We start from the raw sequence: 22,337 nt of genomic DNA on the forward strand, positions 1-22,337 counted from the left end.
TGGTTCCAATGATGCCATATTGCCTCATATTAAAACAAAAAGATAAATTATCCCTTCCCCAGATGTTTACCAAAATAGATTGAAATGTCATTGGTTGTTGAGATGTAAACTTTTGTGGACATCGTTTTGTATGTATTTGTGTTAACCTGCTGTAAACTGAAAGACTTAATAATTCCTCCATGTCAACTTTTTCTAATTCATTTCAATTTTTGCAGATGATTCGCATTCACACACACAGACACACACACTCAAAATTGTCTAAATTGTTATTCGTGGTATTTATTACTTGTATTACCGGCAATTGCCTTCATGTAATGCCACGCTGTCATCACAAAAGTCAGCATGTGCTTCACAATTACTAAGGCGTTGCGTAATCTATTCAGTGTAAGGGACACAGGGGGCTTAGGCGTCGCCCCCCCCCTCACCCACCACCACCCTCGTAGAACCACCACTGATCATTTGTACATGTTTAAACTGCACAATAAATACATAATGTCAACAAAATGAGTTTGAATTCAAGGTAGAAATTTTACCGTTAATTTATGTCAGATCTGATCATTAAAAAAAAAAAATCATACCAAAATTGTTTTGGTTAATCTTCAAACATTCAGTGTGGACTGTTCATCTTTGTTGCTTTACACAACTCATTAAAGAGCTCCTGATGTTGGCTCAATTTGTGAATAACGGGAAGTGACAAGACATAAACGCATCTTTCATCTGAGGCCATGATATCTTTTTCCTCCACTAGTCCCTTTGTTCCATTCCTTTTATTGCGCTTTTTTTTTGTTTCTCTCCACTCACTTGCACAATTTTCCATCTTCAGAAAAAGCATCAGCTCTTCACTGAAGTGTTGACCTTTCACCTCACTGAAATGGACCTGGTTTCCACTGGATGACGCTTCCTCTCACGCTCTGGTCCTTCCTGTGTGTGTGGGTGTGTGTGTGTGGGGGGGGGGTGCTTATTAGGAGACTTCCGCTTGTCCATGTGCATTTTTTGGCACATGTGGAGCCTCGAGCCTCTTGTTTGTGTGTGGAGAAGACACACTAGTTGGCAACAAACCGCAGCCCTGCTTTACATCTTGGACTGTGTGGAAAAGCCTCGCCTGCCAAGTGAGAACATGAAAAGAGAAGAAATTCCTGACATTTTTCCTTTCCCATTGTCGGCTCAAGTATGAAAAAATGCAACTAAACAGAAATATTCATGCCAATGGAGATCACTTATTGCGTTTATATATATATATATGTGTTCGGCTCATATTAAAAACAAATCATTCATCATTGAAGAAATTTTGCATTGTTTTGTATCTATTTGTCAAAGCTCTTGTTTTTTTTGTGCCGCTGTCTTGCCTCAGGCCTCCCCCAACTGACTCACACACACACTTCTGAACGCTTTCTGCAAGTAAACAGCTTGTGTTTAGATACCCGTCTCAACCTGCACATACGCAGACACGCAAAAAGGCAACAAACACATGGAAGGTGGGAGCGTGTCGTAAGGCGCCACACCAAGCCTCTTGCCACGACGTGTTCCACAGAGTAAACATACAATCTCACACACATGCCAAAGAAAAAGAATGGGAAAAAATATATGTTGACCTTTTCTAGATTCCGTCCCAGACTAGTGAGAACAACATAGACGATTATATATCATGCATGAATCCACAGCAAATCCCTGTCCTGCAAAGATAAACAGCTGCAGAGCAGTAAATCGTAAGCATTGTGCTGCTGACTGCCCGAGAACCCAGCTGAGAGATATTGAAGTAAAATATGATCATGTAGCATGTTCACATATGTAACAGTAACAGTCCCAGCATGCACTTGACACACTATTCATTCACCCGTTCACCTTGGGAAAACATATTGCAGCCTCCAGGGGGAACATGTGCTTTTACTGCATGGAGACCGCTTTATTAATTAGCACACATCGTTAGAAAACATCGGGAGAGTCTGAGAAATTTGGTTATTGTTATCCAAAAAGAAGACATTAAGAAAAACTTTAAGGTTTAACAATGAATTACATACATTTATTTTTTTAAATAAAAGTAAATTATCTATATTGGAGCGCATCACATTGCTTTATTTTACATCATAGCAGTGGTGATTGCTCAAAGACTGCAAAGGAAGCTCAGCTTCCCCTAAATGCCCCTCCCCCTGAAAAAAATGAAGTGAGGAAATATGCACTGCTGTATGTACAATTTATGTGCTGTAATGCCGCCACATTTTGTTCAGAATCAGCTACTTATCACAAAAAAACGGTTACGAATTCCTTCTAATTCATCCCTGCAGTTCCACGGCACTTTTATTTATTTATTTACGCAGTCAGACGACGCTTCGTAGAGTGGGTTGGTCCACTGCGCAAAACTGGACGGTCGTTGGATAATTGCCGGGCTGGCCTAGACATTCGGCCTACTGCTTGATGATTGGATGATCTGTCTGAGGCATAAAAAAAAGAGCTTCCCCTCATTTGAAAGACCAGCAGCCGCCACTGCGTTACACTATTGATTAGTGGTGCAACGGATCATCATTGATCCGTGGTCGGTTCGGATCAGGCCCCACGGTTCGGATCGCGTACGATCCATACCATTTTGACATGTCAAGCAAACATATTCGATGTAACACGCTAAGCCTAACTTTAAAATAACGTTTACATAATACAGTAATACATTGACGGCAATGCTAATAGCCGTAGTTTTTATTTTTAAGTTGGAAGACGTCGTGGTGTGATGGCTAGCTTGACTTCCCTTCTAGACGTTTCATGATCATAGTTGATTAACATTGTAGTTGCGACCAACATCAACACAATGCTATCCCAAACTCATGTTAGGATGCTAATTAATTATGCCGTCATTGTATGATACGGCAGAAGTATCCGACGCAAGTGCAGCGGCTAGCTGTTAAAATTACCGATGAGTGTCTGGCTGGTAAGTGAGTTTGACAGCTGGTACCTAGCTTACTTTAATTCTTTAATTCTTCAATATTCTGAACCAAGGCTACTTTGTAATTCACTCTCCATGTTTAAAGGAAGGGAATGTGCCTTAAATTGCGCATTGAGGTCTTTTCATTATATAAAAAAAATAAAGATAAATAGAACTTTTACTACTTTATTTTATAAAACACTTTTGCCCGTTAAAAAAAGAAAAACATTCAACTCAAAATGTAAAACTTAGATATTCAGATTATAGGAACACTTAATAGCCATTAATACCTTGTTATTTTACATATGGCCTATGTAAAAATAAGAATGTTTCTACCTCATATTGCACTCAAAGTTGTGTTCTTAAATCCTAAACAGCTATATTAAACATTTTGAATTGATTTTTTTTTTATGAATGGGGAAAGGCATTTTACAAAAAAACCCACAAAGTACTAGTTACATTTTTGTTTTTTTGATGATCCGAAAAACAATCTGATCCGTGACTCAAATCCGTGATATGATCCAAACCGTGACTTTTTGCACCACTACTATTTATATTTTTAGATATTTTTATAATTTAGATTTGGCCCTTCTTCAATTACAGTACTGTCAACGTTTTTCTTCCTTTGTAGCTCGGACGGTTTGTTAGTTTGTCTTCTCTCTCAGAAACTAGAAGAACTGCAAACAATGCCAGGTAGAATAGATTCCAGCTGTGGTACTGTAGTATTAGTATTAGTAGAATGAGGGTTCGCATCAGGTAGTGTTATTTCACACTCTGAGCCAAAGAGGCTGCCCTGAAAGCAGATGCAGTCATCCGTCAAAATATATGTTTGCCTTTGCCTTGAGAGTTGTTTCCTGAAAGCAGGTCAGTCAGTGTGGCCCACAGCTGCTGACAACAGTGCCCACTGAGACTCACTGTGGAAGCAACATATTCACACCGAGCTTTTGAACTGGTGCTAATATCAGCCAGCAATGGGCTAAGCTTGCTTGGGAGCATTGCATAAACAGTTTGGAGTCAAGCGTGCTAAATTAATGGATACGATTGCAAATACTTGACATCACTTGTGCAGTACAAAACCATCTGGTGCTAGTAGTCAAAAAATACAAGTCTGATATTGTGGAAATGTTACGTTAGAACGTGATCCTTTGTTGCTCTGTCTGGACAGACTGTGATTACGTATTGTATTAGTAAAGTGTCAATGCTATTGTGGTGCGTTTTTACACAGGCTGGGAGTGACTCACGTTGCTTCAGTCTGATTTTGGCAGCTGTGTCTGTTCAGCTGTGTGGTACTGGACTCATGTCAAGTCCTAACCGCTGTCCCAACCGACCACGCCGACCCCGAGTGACCCTCCATAACAAGCAGCCAACAGCAGCACCATCACAGCTGCTGCATTCAGTCTGTGAGAACAAGCCACGAAGGAAGATTAGGCCATATGTTACTTATAAAGAGTCTCACCTTTACCTTTGGACTATTGGGCCCTATTTCTTTTGGCAAGGTGGAATTTTGGGATGGATGTGCTGCTATTGGCTGTGCCGCGTGGATCATTTTCCCTCATCCAGTTTCACGGGCTGCATCACAAAGCCAAAATACCACAAAGAAAATGATCCGGGCAGAGTTCAAAGACTGTTTAAATTTCATATTTTTTCTTTTTAAAGGAATATGCCGCCCCACACCCCCTCTCTACCTTATCGTGGTAGAGTGGTTTGTGTGTCCCGATAATCCTAGGAGTTAAGTTGTCTGGGGCAGGGTCACACATGGCAAACAGGTGAGGGACCAGACAAAGTATGGCTTTTAAACTGCCTATGATGACTGATACATTTGGACTTCGATTTCCCTTGCCTGGATGTGGGTCACTTAACATACGGCTTGGGCTCTGGTACCAGTCCTCTCAAGAGAGACTAGGCTCTACTCCATTCTAGAATTGCCCACAGTGAGAGGTTCAGAGCAGGTGTGGGCATACTTACTAGACCGCGGCTCTGTGGCTGAATGTTGGAGTTCACCCCGGTGGACGAGAGGATAGCCTCCCTCCGCCTTTGCATTTCTGACTGTTGTTTGTGCTTATGCACCAAACAGCAGTTCCAAGTACCCACCCTTCTTGGAGTCTTGGAGGGAGGTTGCTGAGGCAAAAACTTGGGCATGGAAGGAGTTCGGCAAGGCCATGGAGAATGAATTCCTGATGGCTTAGAAGAAATTCTGGTCTACCAACCACAAGAGGGGGAAGCAGTGCACCATCACCCCTGTGTTTAGCAGGGATAGGCGCTGCTGACCTCAACTTGGAACGTCGTGAATCAATGGGAGAATACTTCAAATAACTCCACAATTCCACCAACATGCCCTCTCAAGTAGAAATCTAGTCTGGGGTCTCTGAGGTAGACTCTCCTATCTCTGGGATATAATGTAAGTCACCGAGGTTGTTCAAACGCACCTTGATGGCAGGCCCCTAGGGGTGGATGAAATCTGGATGTTGTGGGGTTGTCCTGGTTGACATGCGTCTGCACCACATCGGAGACAGACTTGGGTGGTTATTAAACTTTTTAAGACGGTCGACCGGTGGGTGTGTTCCAATTATAGGGAGAGCTCACACTCCTCAGCTTCTTTAGTAAGGAGAAGAGGGTCCACTGGGAAGTCCTATCTCAGATTCAGGTGGAGCAGTGTGGTTTCTGTCCTGGCCATGGAACACTGGACCGGCTCTGCTCAGGGTCTTAGAGGATGCATGGGAGTTCACCCAACCAGTCTACATGTGCTTTGTAGACACAGAGAAGGCCTTCGACCGTGTACCCCAGGGTATCTTGTGGGGGTTCTCCAGAAGTACGGTGTTCCGGACACCCTAGTATGGGCTGTCATGTCCTGGTGTCAGAGTTAAGTCTGCATTCCCGGCAGAAAGACTCTTTTTTTTCCCAGTGAGGGAGGGGCTCTACCTTGTGTCACAGATTCTGTTAATTAGAATCCCTTGATGCAGAAGGTGTTGAGGGATTTGCTGACACCGTATAATGGCTCTGCTTTTTGCAGATCCTGTTGGCTTCATCAAGCCACGATCGTCAACTTTCACTGAAACGGTTCACAGCCAAGTTTGAAGCAGTTGGGATAAGAATCAGCACCTCCAAATCTGAGACCATGATCCTCAGTTGGAAAAGGATGGAGTGCCCTCTTCATGAATTCCTGCCTCAAAGGGAGGAGTTGAAATATCTTGAGGTGCATCGGTGCAGTGATGCAGACCCTATCAATCTGTCATGGTAAAGAAAGAGCTGAACCAAAAGACAAAGCTCTTTATTTACCGGTCGATCTACGTTCTTACCCTCACCTATGGTCACAAGTTGTGGATCATGACAGAAAGAGCAAGATCCTGGAAATAACTGGCCAAAATTAGATTCATCCACAGGGTGTGTGGGTTCTCTCTTACAGAGACTGAGATTTGACTAATCGTAATGTTTTCCCAAGGGGAAGAGGGTTTGGAGATATCATTATAAGAGCTGGCTCCTCTGCGTTGAATGAAATAATGTTCACATAAAAGCAATTTTATTTTTTTCAATGTCTTCTTTTGCAGTTATATAAAATAATTGTCCTGTTTTGTTGCAGACAGTTCTTGTTACAGTACAATATTTTACAGATATATCTTGAGTCGCTGTCAATCTTCACGTCATTTGAAACGACACTATGCAAATTGAGACAACTATATATCAGAAAATATGGTCATGCTGTTCCTTCCCCAAAAAAGGTGTGATCTAATCCTGTGACCAACTGAAGAAGTTGCTAATAACCCAATGGCGCTAGTGCGGTATATTCAATTATCCATCCATTCTTTTACGCTTACCCGAGGTCAATTTGGAGGTGCAGCACCTTAATCTCCCTAGCCACTTCGTCCAGCAACTGCTGTGGAATCCTAAACTGTTTCTAAGTCAGCCGGGAGACATAGTCTCCAGCGTGTTCTGAGTCGTCCCCAGGGCCTCCTTCAAAGTGGGACATGCCCTGAACACCTCACCAGGGATGCGTCCAAGAGGCTTGCTCCTCTCAATGCGGACGAGCAGCTAGCTCAAACACTGCAGGGTTCTACACTAACTTTTGCACTGGTGGCGCAGGTGATAAGAAAACTGTTTTCGTTATAAAAGATGACCACTTTTTTCTATGACAGTTTGGGGTTGCTTTGTGTTCTATTGATATTTGCTCTCCTCGTGGTTACAATACTAAATCCGTCTGTCCAATGTGATGCATGCTGGTGAAATATTGCGTATAGGTTGTAACATGAAGCTAGCTCCGGGCGGCTAAGTGACAGATTGAGAGTTTGCATTGATGCCTGGGATTTGAGATGAGATGTTTATGACAGCAGCCATTCATTAGGCTTACAACACTGTCAAGGATGTAGTCCGCCTTTCACCCAAACTCTGGATGCATGATGTACAGTATTTCTTCAGTCTTTTACCAGTCTGGTTTAATACCAAGTCAAACAGAAGCAAAAACTCATCTTAGACTCTGACCACTTGAAGGCACATGGGCCATGGACAAACACAAATTTTGGGGCATATTGTTATGAAGCATTTCTTTTCACATTTACTCTTTGATTGTTGCCAACTGGGGCAGTCATGGGGAGTGACATAGTATTACCCCACAATTCAGGATCGTTTCTTAATCATGTGACACATTTTTATGGACTTGATGCAGGTCTATGCTATACTCAGCTGTAAGAGCTCTCTACTCAGTTCTATTCTGGTTGTGGTTGTACTTGGCAGGGTGTGGGTAGACTAAAATGTACTCTAATATTCTGTCCCTCTCATTTAGCTAAAAATGGTAACCAAACACCTCTTGGCATTATATAGAGCAGTTTCTCACCATCATACATACCTTTCAGAGAGTGCCACTCAAAATAGCATTACATTACACTGAGTAGTGTTTCTCATTTTTGGGATTCAGTGTGGTACCTCACTATGTGTTTATACAAAAAGAGAATAGCTGATGCTTACCTTCTAATTAATCTTGTTAGATGGTGCAACTGTACCTATTCCGGTGCAATTTGATGAGAAATATGCTAAAGCTGTTGGCAGAAACATGTCAAAAGCAGAGTAGACAATTTTGTTTTGAGGGGCACACACAATCATACGCGCCTGCACACCTGAACTGGTTTGTGTCCCAGATTCATGTATTGCTGACTTTCAACTGCGTGTCAAAGTAAACAGGCTTGGCTTTTTAATGTTTCCTCCAAATGTGACAGCATGTGGCTCCGTTTAAGGAGGGACACAAAACTTCCAGCAGGACACTTTTAAGTGTGCGAGCTTGCTGCTTGTTAAGGGGCACGTACGTACACACTCCCACGAAGAAAGTTCTTGGTTTGAATCCCCCATTCTATGTGGTGTTTGTATGTTATCTCTGGGTTTTCCCTTGCTAAGTTCATTAAAGACTTGAAACTGTCCATGGGTGCAAACGATCGCCTGTATCTCCTCTCAGAGTCAGCTGTGATAGGCTCTGGCTTCTCAGTGACCCGCTACAGTTTACAAATGTTATAAAAGATGAATGGATGTTTTGCAGAAATTTGAAGTTTGACATGTAACAAATAGACCTACGTTTGTGCTTATATTTGTGTTAACTACAGCATTTTGACCAACTGAGGTGTAGTTTTTTCCATTTATTTTGGTATATTGCATGTTCTTTGATAGGCCTGATTTTGAAGGTCAAAGTTCCCAGAAGTAGGTTTTAAACCAATTGCTACTTAATCCAGCTCTGTGCAGTGAATATTTTTCATTTGTGACGCGCAGTAGCTCAAGAGGGGCGTTAACAAGACTCCCTTATTGGTAAACATAAGAGTTCAGGATTCAGTTGCACAAACACAAATAGCTGACTATTGATAATAATAATAATAATAATAACAATAATAATAATAATGCATTGGATGTATATAGCACTTTTCTAGACACTCAAAGACGCTTTACAATGGAATGGATACATTATTCATGCACTCACACATTCACACTGTGGTGGCGGTATGCTACTTAAGTAGCCACAGCTGCCCTGGGGCAGGCTGAAGGAAGCAGGGCTGCCAGTGTGCACCTACGGCCCCTCCGACCACCACCAAACATTTGCACCTTCCATACACCAGTGTGAGTAGCACTGGAGACGATGTGTGTGAAGTGCCTCGCCCAAGGACACAACGACACATGACTTGGGGAGGGCGGGGATCGAACAGCCGACCTTCTCTACACCCTGAGCCACGGCCGCCACGCCGATAGCACGAAGCAGCACATCCAGGAACACCAGCACGCCATGAAACTCAGTGTTGCCCCTCAGACCTGTGGAATGAATCATTGGCTTTTTTTGTGTGTGGGACTGGAGGGTAGATGTGTTTCAATACAATTACCTCTTTCTGGATACGTTGTTGTCTTCTTCCTCTAGTCACTTTGTCTTGGCATGTTACCTCCAACCTGACATACATGTAGTTTGAGGACAATGAGAGATCATGCAGCAGAGTGCATTATGGAGGTATCAAGTCTGTTTCGCAGTAAGGTGGCATTTTCATGGTGAGGCATCACCTTGCAATTACCCCCCACAAACCACAGCAGGGGGTGTGTAATTTAGCACTGCAATGATTGATTGGTCTGTTTATATTTTACTTTGGCCTGACAGGAATCTCCCAAGTTCAAGTCTCAAACTCCAAGCAGATGGCCCAGGCAGGTCTTTGAAGGAAAAGCGTAATTAACCTTTGCAGGAGAATAACAAACTGGAACACAGTTTCGCTGCGGCCTGGCTGGGCCGCTTTGATGTGGTTTCTGTGTTTGCTCCATCATGCTCTGGATGGGGGCAAATTCTGGTGACCTGGACTGCCGAGGGGGATGTCTCACCCCGTGGGTCCATTCGCAAACAGTCCAATCTACAAGGAAATATAGAGACATGTACCGCTATATTTATTTACTATGGAGTTTGGACAATAATAAAACTAGCTTAGCTTTATTTGCACATGAGATAGCATCATTTATAGTCTTGTTCAGAAAGGTTACAGTGTTTGAATAAGTGAGCACAATTTGTTTACCTAAAACTGGACACTATATTCCAAATTAAAATGTTTGCTTGATTTTATTTATTTATTCTTTTACGAGCTTAAACATTTACTGTATATCCCTAGCTAGCTATTGTGATATGTATTTTTTATATATATGCTATATATAGCTATTGTTTCTGATTGTCTCCATCTGGTTCCAGGAAAGATTCTGCTAAACTTCTTGTCGGGTTGATCTCTGACCAGTTGTCTTTGATCTTCTTCTGCTTTGCTTGCGGATTCCACTCAAAGGCCAGACGTGCTCTGTTTGTTGTTGGTTTCCTAAGTGTGCGTCCTACCATTTCCTCTCCGAAAAAAGGCAACATTACCTCAGGTATTCTGATGAATGCAAACTATTCCATGGTGCCCGGCATGCGATACAAGCCATTCAAGAATACCATTTGCAAACCTTTTTCAACCTCTGTTCAATTGAATACACTACAAAGGCAAATATTTAATGTTCAAACTGATGAATATTAGTTACTGTTTTGTTTTGTGTTCTTTTGTAAATATTCTCTCATTTTGAATTGGAGATCTACAGCACGTTCCGAAAAAATCTAGGACAGGGCCAACAAAAGACTGGGAAAGTTTAGGAATGCTCAAAAATTTGGAGCATTCCAAAGGGGAACAAGTTAATTGGAAACAGCTGAGTGTCATGACTAGGTATAAACGGAGCGTCCCTGAAAAGCTCAGTTGTTGACTTGCATGTAAGGGGGTGAGGTTCACCAGTTTGGGAACAACTGCTTGAGCAAATTTCTTCATTTTGTTTCTCAGCATACAATTGCAAGGAATTTAGAGATTTCATCATCTATGGCCCAAAATGTCCTCAAAAGTTTCTGTGAATCAGGAGAAATCTTTGCAAGTACGCACTTGAAGGCCGAAAACCAACACTGAACGGCCGAGCCTTCGATCCCTCAGATCCACTTTATGGGTCAATTTGACTCAACTTTATGGGTTGTTTTATACAAAATGACCCAATTGTTTGATTCAAGTAAAGGATCTTACCAATATTTATGAGTTGCTTTATGCTGAAAAACCCATTTCTTGACTCAAAGTTGGGTCAAATCGACCCAAGTAGAGGATCGGTCAATTTTTGACCCATAGTTGGGTTATTTTTGACCCAACTGTTTTTAGATTTTTTTGTCTTTAACAAAACCTGTGAGAAAATACATAGACGGTGTACTGCAGTACCATGAACTTCACAATAATTATCATACTGTGAGTTTAATACCACGATGAAGCCAAACCGTGAGCTTTATATAACCAGCACCTGTACTTGGAGAAAATGAGTTATTTTGTAGTCTGAATATGCTAACCCTTGGGTCAATTGCTTCAGAATGCCAATATTCGCTATCGTGGCTATGCATATGATAATTGGGGGCGGCATGGCTCAATGGTAGAGTTGTCATCTCCCATCCGTGACGTTGCGGGTTCGATCCTCACCCCTAGTGACCATGTGGAAGTGTCGTTGAGCAAGACACTGAACACTGATTTGCTTCCAGAGAACCTGGCAGCGCCCTGCGTGGCAGTAGCCGACCACTGGTGTGTGTGGTTTAGAACCCTGTAAAGTGCTTCGTGTCTGTAAAAAGTGCTATAAAAATGAAGCTTACTTACGTACTCTAAGTATATTACATCCCATAATGATATTCTTAGTAGGAGAAGCAGGGTTTGCCTAATGAAAATATCATTTCAGCCTGCAATTGAAGTGTTAGGAAATAATTTGGCCCTCGGCCAAACTTAGTTGCCAATCCCTGTCGTAAAGAATATTGCCATGTGTGCTCAGGAACACTTGAAAAAAACATTGTCAGTTCACACTGTTAAAACTCTAGCATGCAAAGCAAAAGCCATATATCAACACCAGTCAGACATTCCGCCGGCTTCTTTGTGCCCAAGCTCTTTTGAGGTGGAATGACACAAAGTGGAGTAGCGTTTTGTGGTCTGACAAGTCCAGATTTCAAACATTGATCTTGTGTTCCCCAGGCTAAAGAAGAAAAAGACAATCTGCATTGCTGTCAACGCAAAGCTCAAAAGCCAGCATTTGTGATTGCATGGAGGGTGGGGGTGTTTGTGCCTATGGCAAGGGTAACTTGTGCATCTGTGCAGGCGAAGGTGGAAGCCAAATTCTGCATGTGGTACAATGGCGTGCAAGTACTCGACTGGCCTGCCAGCAGTCCAGACCTGTCTTTTTGGAATGTGTTGCAGTCATCAATTTCAAAATGAGTGAATATTTACAAAGAAACAAAGTTTATTAGTTTGACCATTATTATTGATGCCTTTATTAATTAAATATAGGTTGAAAAGAATTAGCAAATCAATATTCTATTTTTATTTATGTTTTACACAAAGTTACAACAATAGTTTATAACGTGCAAAAAAAATTGCTAAACCATACACATGAGTTATGCCTGCAAGATAATCACTTTGTACCTGCCACATTTATGCACAATCCTCTCCTGCCACATTATCCGGTGGGTTTTGTTTTTACTGCAACTGTCAGATTATAGACTGCAAACTCTAAAAGACTCCATCAAGCAGTGAGAGCTGGAGGCTATTTTCACTCTCAGTGGTGGCTTTTAATTTGTTGGATTTTTGTGGGAGCTCCATCACCAGCAGACCGTAGAAAATGCAGTGCTGGTTCTCTGCTCATTAGCCCTGTGGTGCAGCTTTCCGCACGACAGCCTGAAATGTTGCGACGCATTGCAGACACCTTCTTTGAGCTCTGTAGTGATCACCGCAACGTGCGACATTCACTCACTGGACTGGTGCTTGTCAGTAGTTCTTGTTTCAGTTCAGATCAATAACCTGATTTAGTTTGAATGCTATGTGATTTGTAGTTATCAGAGGTAAATTAAGTACTAGAGACATTCTGTTGAAATCAATTCAGCGTTCACAAACTCTGGCTTTACATGTGACACATTTTTGTGGAGTAAATGCTAAACCGTCCCACTGGATTCTTGACATTGCCTTGTTTTGCTTCTTACTTAGCATTAGCCGCGTTTTCACCGCAGGGCGTTTGGGTTTGGGGAGGGGGGTAGGGACTTTCACAGGAACCGTCCTCTCAGCCGGCCCGCTTGTGGCTGTGTCCCCACTGCGGAGTACGACCTATTTCGCGACGTCACGAGTTTCGATCGACACGTAAACACCGTGCGACGGTTTCTCCCGTGACGTCACCCAAGCACCGCACGACAAAAATCACAACGAGGAAAGAGAAAAACTTTAGGTGGTTGCTGTTTTTTTCAGCTTTTTTTCTGTACTTGGAGTTGATGGATGGTTTGAGTGAGAGGAGATGGCATCTAGATGAAGAATTTGAAAAGGCTAACAGTAGAGTGGAACGAAAATAGGCAAAGGATTAAGCCGAGAATGCATGCAATGAATTGTCGCGCCTGAAGGTAAAACAATTTTTTATACTATATCATTTTTAGCCGATGAGCCCGAAAGCCCGATCAGGAGTTTATCGGGCCAGCGTAGTACCTACCCTCAAGTAGGACCTGCGCTCATCCCCGTAAGTTCCTGTAAAGGCCTAGATACACCAATCCGACGTCGACCAAATGTGACCAACGCCTACCCCCTGTGGCGTCGGCCCAGACGGTCGGCACGTCGCGTAAATGATGTAAATACATACCTTCAGCGCATGCACGAGAAGTAATTCCCCTCCGTACCATCGACAGCGGTAGTCATTATTCCTTAAGGCAACCGGCAACCTCTTTACGGGGGCGGGATCCCTCGTGCTGTTTCAGGAAGGGACGAAATAGAAACGTAAACTCATAGAGATGTTGACAGCGGCGCCGGGGTAAACGCGGCGGCCAGCTGGTGAAGCGAATACGGGTGCTGGAACAAACTTTGTTCCCTTCTCGTTCCCGAACGCATGGATGTACTCCGTTGTGGCGTATCCCGGATCCTGTAGACTCCTGGCTGCTACTAATCGTCGGTTTACCCGAAAAACTTTGACCGTGCTGCCCTCCGCATTTTGGACGCGGTGCCGACCTCTAGCTTCTGAAGGAGCTTCCTCGAGAAGGGCCATGCATCCCTGTTGCTCCCACAAAGATCATTGACTAACAAAACCTTTATTTTGAGGGAGTTTTTCCTTTCCAACAACTTGGATTTCCTCTGCCTGACGGAGACCTGGACTGTCGCTGGTGTCCACCGCTATGATTGAATTACTACCGCCTGGTTGGCTGGGCTTACTTGGACGATCCGAGGACGTCGGGCTGAGGTGGTGGAACGGCGACTATTAAAAACAAAACAGACAAAAAAACAAATTTAAATGTAAACAATGTCTATTTACCACATCGATCACAGCTTTGAAGCCACCTTCTTTGAAATCGGCCAAACTGTCACTGTGCTGTGCTGCTCATTTACCGACCTCCAAAATACAAGGACCTTACTTTTTTGCAAATCTTCTTGCCGAAATCATGATGAAATATGATCATATCATCTTTATGGGGGACTTTAATATTCATGTGTGCTGTCCTGAAAAAACATAAAGTACTTGAGTACACTTGCTCTTCTTGCCCAGTGCGCTGATTTGCTAGCTAGCAGCCAATCACAGTGATCAAATGCGCCCGACTGATCAGACGCCGCATGCCGTCGGCCCAACGCTGTCCGACTCCCGACGTGTGATTGGTGTATCTAGGCCTTAAATGTGACCCGGTTGGGAAGGCGACGAGCACATACGGGGCTGGCCCCGTATATTTACCCCGAAGTTCCTGCGGTGGAAAAGCGGCGATTGTGTGTTAGGCATTAGATTAGTTTTTTCGCACCCTGCTTGTCGAAGTGAAATTTCATAAATATTATTCACTAACACTACTGCAGCAACCCTTGTATGTGGTTCACGGATTGTCTGGTTTCCAATGGACTGGAGGGACTGTGAAAGCAGTGTGAGACTTTTTTGTAAGCTAGTTAGTGCGTTGTTGTGGTCTTGGCCAGTAACTGTTCCAAATTGTTATTAAGAGTTGTTGCTAGCTTGCTTCTCTGCCTGATTATTTCCTAGACGCTACAGTACTAATTAGTGCCTCTTACAAATAGAAACTGTGGTTTATGGAATAGTGATTTAGATGATACTTTATACAGGAAAGGGTGATGTTGTTTTCTCAAGATGTTATCTTGCAGCAGCTTGAAGTCTCTCCCACAGAGCGCTACAGTATTTTTTCCCCCGTCAACGACGTCTCCATGCGCATTTTTAACAGGCAGAAGGAACAATGTGGGCCTTGTGAGGGCTTTCCATGAGGTTTTCTTTTTTTTTGTTAAGGACGTGGCATTTCAGAAAAACGGCTTGCTTTCACTCCTCTACAATGGAAACGGCTTTTATGTGTCAATTCGGTGCACAGGCTGCTGAAGAGGAATCACATGTCGTTTACTTGATTTTGATTCAAACATACAAATTGACAACTTGTATGTGCTTCTTTCCCCTTCCATGAGTGTTAGTCTTTGAAAAGATTGTGTCCACAGTGGGGAAAATGTCTGTGGGGGTGGAGAGCAATGGTTGCAATGTGTACAGACTGACTGCTACTCATTTCTATTTGCTGCAGTGTATAGCTTATATTTTGACTAAACGGGCCATTTCAACACCTTGACACACGACCCACATGGGTTTCAGTTCCTCTGTCATCTCATCATGCTGTGACTTGAAATGAACCCATTTGGAACGCCACTTGATTTGTTTTTGTCCGCGGTCAGGTTGTTACACTTGACTTACAAGTAGTTTTAGACAGTATGGATAGGTTGGTAACACTTTATAATATTGATTGTTAGTTCATCATTTGTGATGCATGTGTTGTTTGTTGATAACAAACAATAGCATGGTAAGCAACTGAACATGATTATGTGTTGTCACTCGACTAGGGGATGAAAAAGATTGGGAAATAATATGTTGTTGTTTTGAAAAGATAGTTTGTTAATGATAACAACTAGTAGCAGAGCACATGGTCAATTGAACATGTGTTGTCCTCAGCATCTTCTTTTGGACACACCCAAGTCTTGAAATGCTTCTGTGTGTACGAGATTTGTTTGAGGAACTGAAGCTTCTTTGCTTCCGTCCGGACGGGGTCTAGTTCTCATGACTTCATCTTTAACTAATACATTGCAAATGATTAACTAACAATTGTTATTTATAAGTGTTATCAAGTTGTTGTTTTTTTTTTAAATATAGTTTTGATTGACAGGAAGCATTCATCTTTGCAGCCCTAGTGATGCATGGCGTGCCTTCAGGGCCAGGCGGTATGCAGCATCGGAGATCACTTGTCAGAGAAGTTGTATTTGCACCTGCATCACTGATGAATTGTTACCATAATATTACTTTAATGATAATAATGCATGCTGGATTATGAGTATCAATGATTGATTTTTGTGCGTATTGAAGCAGTTGCACCAAAATGGAGTGTGCTGCTACTACTACAGAAATTGTTATTGATTCAGTCTTCGACTACTTTTAATGCCAGTCTGGTCTTCGCATTCTTCTTGCTAAATGAGTGTGGAGTATTTTGTAGTGTAGCATAGCATCTGTACTTTGTTTATGTTCGACCTTCCCTCCTGCCTTCTCGAGGTTGTTCCTGATGTCACTAACAGCTGTATTAGGGTATTTCTTTACAACTATCAACTTTTTTTTCCATGGGCCACTGCTGGGGTTTTTTCCGTGGTAAACCCTTTCGACATCTGTTACTTAGTATACCAGTGATTTGTTTATTCTTCAGAATATTTCAAATGGTTGTATTGGATATGTATGTTGCTCTGATTGATTTCCTGATGTTCTCTCAGCTTCAATTGCATGTTTTTCACTCACTTGACAGCATTCTGTTTTTCACTACACCTTGAACGAGTTATAAATATTATGTTCACATGGGCAAAACCTTACAGACAGCCAAATCCCCTACAAATGCACTGTATCTACGGCTAGCACCCATAATAATCATATACAAATATGCCCACAAAGTTTGACAGTTGAGCGCAGTTTGCACCTGATTTGCTACACATAGCAATCCTGGATTTGCTCCAAAAATACCATGGCAGAATAATAGCGGTTGGGAGAAAGATTAAATGATCGGAAAGCGAGTTTGGACCGAGGAGGTGCCAAAGCAGGACTGTCGGAAAGCAGCATATGGGCATACGTTTACCTCATTAAGAGCTGTTAAGCTGTAGTGAGAAGAGAGGAATAAACGTCATTCATTTATTCATTCATTTAATGTCCCTAAAATACAAATGATCCCCACCCCCCTACTTGATCGTTGATCAGCTCAGGCTACATCATGTCTTGCAGCACTAGCTACTAGCGCTAGCATGTTACAACAAAAACAACATTGTTGATTCATCACTTATTTGCATACACTTTAACTACAATTTAAACTTTTGGGCTGCTGGGAAAGGAAAATAGAGACCTTAAGGAGAGTATTTGGAGAGATTTCAAAATCTTGACCACTAGATCTATTTTTAGCTAGAGCTAGCCATGGATAATCATTTTTACCATCTCACAATGACACTTACCTTAACCAAAATGGTCAGAACACACTTTGGTAGACTATGTCGGTTGGAAATCCTTTCGATTTATCTTTGCAATTCCGGACTAACCTCAGAACCAACCGGCAGATCTGTTTGGGAAAGTAGGGACATTTTGTACAATACTTTGAGTTGATTGGACGATGCAGCATCTTTGCACGTTTGTTTTGACCAATCACGGCAACGGATGAAAATTTCGGTCTCGTCTTAGGGGGGTAAAAATGAACTAAGATAACCTGATAAAAATGCATGAAACACCTCTCGCTATTCAACATTCAACAAGGAAACGGTGAGTAATTCTGCGAGAACAGAATTAATTGCAGCGTCCATTCATCTGTCGACAGCAAAATGGAAGGCGAGCATTGAGGGGAGCACTCTACATCGAATTTCCTTGTTCCCTTCTCCTAAAATAAAGAAGTGTAGTTAGCATTTAGTGCAACAGGTGACTGACTATACATGCACTGAGGGACCATATAATTACTTGTTAAGTGTTAAATCCATATCAAGTGGCTTACATGAATAAGCTGCTCTATTTTTTTGCCTGATGGTCTGCTTGCCAATTTTTGCTTGTTGCCCTGTAGCGGGACAAGTTCCCACCTGAGCAGTTATTCCGCTATGTACAATAACACGCGATAGAATTTATGACTGAAAGGCTCAGTTGTAATCAAGTGGAATTTTCCTGAAAGTGATGACGGTTTTAGTTTAAAACAAGCATGTCAAGTCGTTGAGAAGCCAAGGAGTGATGTTTGCTCTCACAGTGTTACCGGCTCTCAACTGATTAAAAGTATCGGTATGTTACTTATTTTACAAATATCATTGCACATTTAAAGTTTGTGTAAAGTGTTAAACACAATACTTGTGTAAGATAAACTGAGTAGACACTGCACTTACCACAGTGGGTCTCAACAAACATTCAGTGATTCAACCATTTTGACCAGAATGGGCAGTAAGCTACTTAATGGAAGCACAAAAATAAATGCTCATTTTAAAACCAGACTACAGCTACATTTGTTGTGGATGCATAGACCGATAAAAGAAAGGATACATAAGACACAGAACAGTATGTCTATAAGGGACTGGACTCGCTCCTAAATTCCTGACTCACTAAATCATGCCAACGTCAGCAAATGAATTCCAATTGGATTTGTAAATTAATATGACGTAGTTACTTGGGGTGGAGACGTATTGCCCAAGGAAAAAAAATACTTTTTACAAAACCATTAGACAGACAGACTTTCAATTATTTCTACACCTATTTATTATAATTAGCAGACACATTGCTTCCGTATTGTTCTTCTAACTATGAAACAGTTGTGCTATTAAGTTTCAAATGGCTTAAGTAGAATATTGTGTTGTGTCGTGACCAACGGTAGAATCTGGGTCGTTTATTACACGCTTTGGCTTTGTAAAATAGTGGTAAATAGTCCTCGTGGCAAAAATCCTGAATGCTTGATGGGTTAGCATATGCATGCTACCTGGTACAGTAGCTAGCTGCTAAATTTAGCTAGCCAGAGCTAGCTTTGCCGTGTGTTTGGCTCCAATAAGTAAAACATTCTAAGTCATTGAATTCTTTAGCGATTTTGATGCGGATTGTTTTGTTACAAACTTTAGACATGCAGCTACGATAAAACTTAAGTGTCATTTTATAATAGGAACTTTAACGTAGAGACCACTGTGGGGCTCTCCACTGAGTGAAGGCTCAATATGTATGCCGACAGCTGCTTGCCTGAAATGCATGTGTTTTGCTTCCTTTTTTGAAATCATTGTGAAGCACTTCAAAAATGTCTTGCGCATCTTGGCTACTTGCTTCTTTCTATGTTGGCGTTTGAACTAACAACCGGGTAGAAAAAAGCTTCAGGATCAACACGCACATTTGAGAATATTTGCAGAGCATTGTAAAAAGAAAATGAGGTATCATTTCATGTGTTTGGACACCATACACATTCTCTCTCTTAAGATGCGTCAACTGGCGTTCCCACATTGTTTGTCTGTAACTGTCATAGAAAGTGGGCTTGCGCTAAACAGTGACCATGTAAACGAAGCACAGGTTCCGGTGATGTCACACCATCTAAATTAGGATTGGATTCTTTATTTGACACGCCCAGTTGAACAAATGTCCGAATTACCGCCCATTCGTGCGCAGCACTAATGTCTATCACTTTGAACTGCCTGAAAGATGAAAACGTTAGAGACTTTCTACAGTGTTTAACCTTCAGTCACCAAATGCGGTACTCTACATTATGATATTTAATCGACCCCTCCTCCAAGACCAGTAAAAATCAACTCTTGTTTTTAAATCCTGCAGCAGACAACGAAATGAAGACACCCTGCTGTGTGGAGTCTGCGCCTCTTATGAGTGAAGATAAGGTCAATGGATTACTGGCACGGAAAAGATCCGTTCTGGTTCCCCACTTTGACAGGCCGCTGTTGGTGGTCTGAGCAGGACTCGAGTTCTGTATCATTCATATCATGTTGCCCTGCTAAGTCAGTTGCCCTCTCCACTCACGAGCTAACGTTGCTGCAAGAACAGCCCCCACCACTGACCATCAATCACCTCCCTGACGGCAACAACAACCGTGAATGGCCAAGCCACTCGTGCGCTGTCTTCGCAGCCATCTCATCTCTCTATTTGTGTCTTTTTACATCTCCTTTTCCAGAACCGCTCATTGCAATCATGCCTTTTCTTTTCATCGCACTCTTCTCATGTGCCACTGTATGTATTATGGGAAACCGTAGCATGACTTTACCGAAAAACTGAATCCTCAGTAGAGGACCAGGAGAGGTTTATGGTCGGTCATGGTGGGCCCACCTTTAAGAGTCTGGCTCCAGCACACGTCTTAAAACAGACAGATATGTGTTTTGATCATGTGCCGCCACTGCTTCGCCATCCGGTGCCCTCCAAGAACTTTTCACATTATGTAATTAGGACCACACATACGGGCCAGCTCAGTGCTGCAGTTCTGCCTGCAGGTGTGACCCGCTGTCCCACCTCAATCTTGTGATGGCAGGCCATTGGGATGGTGGTGGGCATGTGAGCCATGCTTGGAAGGTGACTCCTGGTGCCAGTGTTGGGTTTCAAACTCGACCTACAAAGGGAGAAGCTGTCAGGCCAGCGAGGGAGCAAAAGGGGTCCTAAGAGGGTGATGGAAAGGTTTTGGGAAAAAAAAAACAGAAAGAAAGAGAAGCTCGCACTTTAGAAAGCCCCCTGCTGTTGCTATTCATGCTGAGAACTAATGTCTTTCATCAGAGAACCCAGTCGTCATCACCTGTAACAGCCCATTTTTTTTAAATGAAGCACCCCCGCCCTTTTTTTTCTAGCTGGTTGTTGTTTGATACATACTGTCCTGCTCACCATTATTGGCACCCAAGAAGGTGAAATATTTATCAAGTAAAACTTTTTTTTTTTTTTTTTAAAGAACTTGTGTTTTATCGGAACGATCAAATAATTAAAAAACAATAAACAATGGGCGGAAATAATAGAAAACTTCCAGATGCAATGTGTACTCTATAGTACACTCTAAAAACAGTTGGGTAAAAAAAATAATAATAATTGGGTCAAGAATGGACCAACCCAATTTTTTGAGTTATTTGACCCAAAAAGTTGCATAACCCACAAAGCAACCCATTTTTGTGGGTTGTTTTGTGGGTTATTCATTTGACCCTACTTTTGGGGTTAATTGAACCCAGTTGAATTAGGTCCAAAAATAAACAATAATAATAATAACTGACCGACTCTGAGTTATTTAACCCAAAATGTTAAAAAACAAAATAACCCCAAAGGTTGGGTGAAATTCAATTAATAACCCACAAAGCAACCCAATTTTGGGGGGGGTTGTTTTGTCTGATATAACCTTTTGGTTAATTGAATAACCCAATTGAACTGCGTCAAAAGTGGACTGACACAACTTTTTGAGTTACAGTATTAAAGCCAAAAAGATAGGTCAAATACATTTTTGGGTTGTTTTGTGGGTTATTCATGTAACACAAGTTTTTGGCGTATATTGAATAACTCAAAAAGTTTGTCCCTTTTCGGTTACTTTTCATTCTACCCAATTGTTTTTAGAGTGTACTGTTTAATTTTAACTGATTTCATTACACACGTCAGTACGTTGGTGCACGTATAATGTTGCGTTCATGTGCGCCATGGAAAATCGTCAACTCTTCCACTGCCGCACAGTCACAACTTTGAAAGACGTGCTTCAGAACCGAAACTTGGCACCTAGGGGTGTAACAAAAAACAATTTGAACCTGAAATCCGGTTTTGAGTTTAACGATGCGAGTGCGCTGGCACACGGACTAATGAATTGGTCCAAAAATAGCTTGAACCGGCCGACAACAACATTGGTCAAATTATATTCTTTATGCTCGCCCTTTGTATCAGACCAAATTATTAATATAATATTTTTATTATTAACGTGAACGTGAATCGGCAGGCAGGAGCCCACACATTAGTTTCAAAATCACTCATTTTGAAATCCGCATGTAAATAAAGAGTATTAACATCATCTTAAATTGACTCTTATAGTTGATCAACAGCAACTCCAAATTTAAATTTAGGCCATTATATTATATATAGCACTGACTGCCTGCCTTTATTACTAAGGGTGTCTCAGAGTTGCAATAATTTAATATAAAAAGTAGCAAAACTTAAATCCATTAATAGAAAAATTAACAACATAACTATATTAAACCTTGTCTGTACAAAAATAACCCATAAAAGAGGCAAAACACAATCTCAAGTGTTACAAGTAACAGCAACAAAGCATGATGGGAAAGCCTTCTAAGATTACCGTTAGCATCAGTCAACTAAGTAGTGCACCAAAAGTGGTGAGAATACATTTCAGAATAAGAGTACAATGTTAGCTACATTAATCTTGCTGGTTTAACTTCATTTGGTAAGTTTGTCTTGTGAAATGTAA

The 22,337-nt window shown here is 41.8% G+C and overlaps 1 long non-coding RNA gene across 1 annotated transcript; it reads right to left on the bottom strand.

Moving 5' to 3' along the window:
• Nucleotides 1–518: 518 nt before the first annotated feature.
• On the bottom strand, nucleotides 519–4,500 carry LOC147174026 (uncharacterized). Its single transcript, XR_015094910.1, has 3 exons — nucleotides 4,374–4,500; nucleotides 4,153–4,309; nucleotides 519–1,102 (listed from the first exon to the last, which is right to left on the bottom strand). It is a non-coding gene; the product is annotated as an uncharacterized LOC147174026 (long non-coding RNA).
• Nucleotides 4,501–22,337: the final 17,837 nt, after the last annotated feature.

This window comes from Leptonotus elevatus, chromosome 5 (genome assembly GCF_054856555.1).
Source record: "Leptonotus elevatus isolate MCC_2025b chromosome 5, RoL_Lele_1.0, whole genome shotgun sequence".
Lineage (NCBI taxonomy): Eukaryota > Metazoa > Chordata > Actinopteri > Syngnathiformes > Syngnathidae > Leptonotus > Leptonotus elevatus.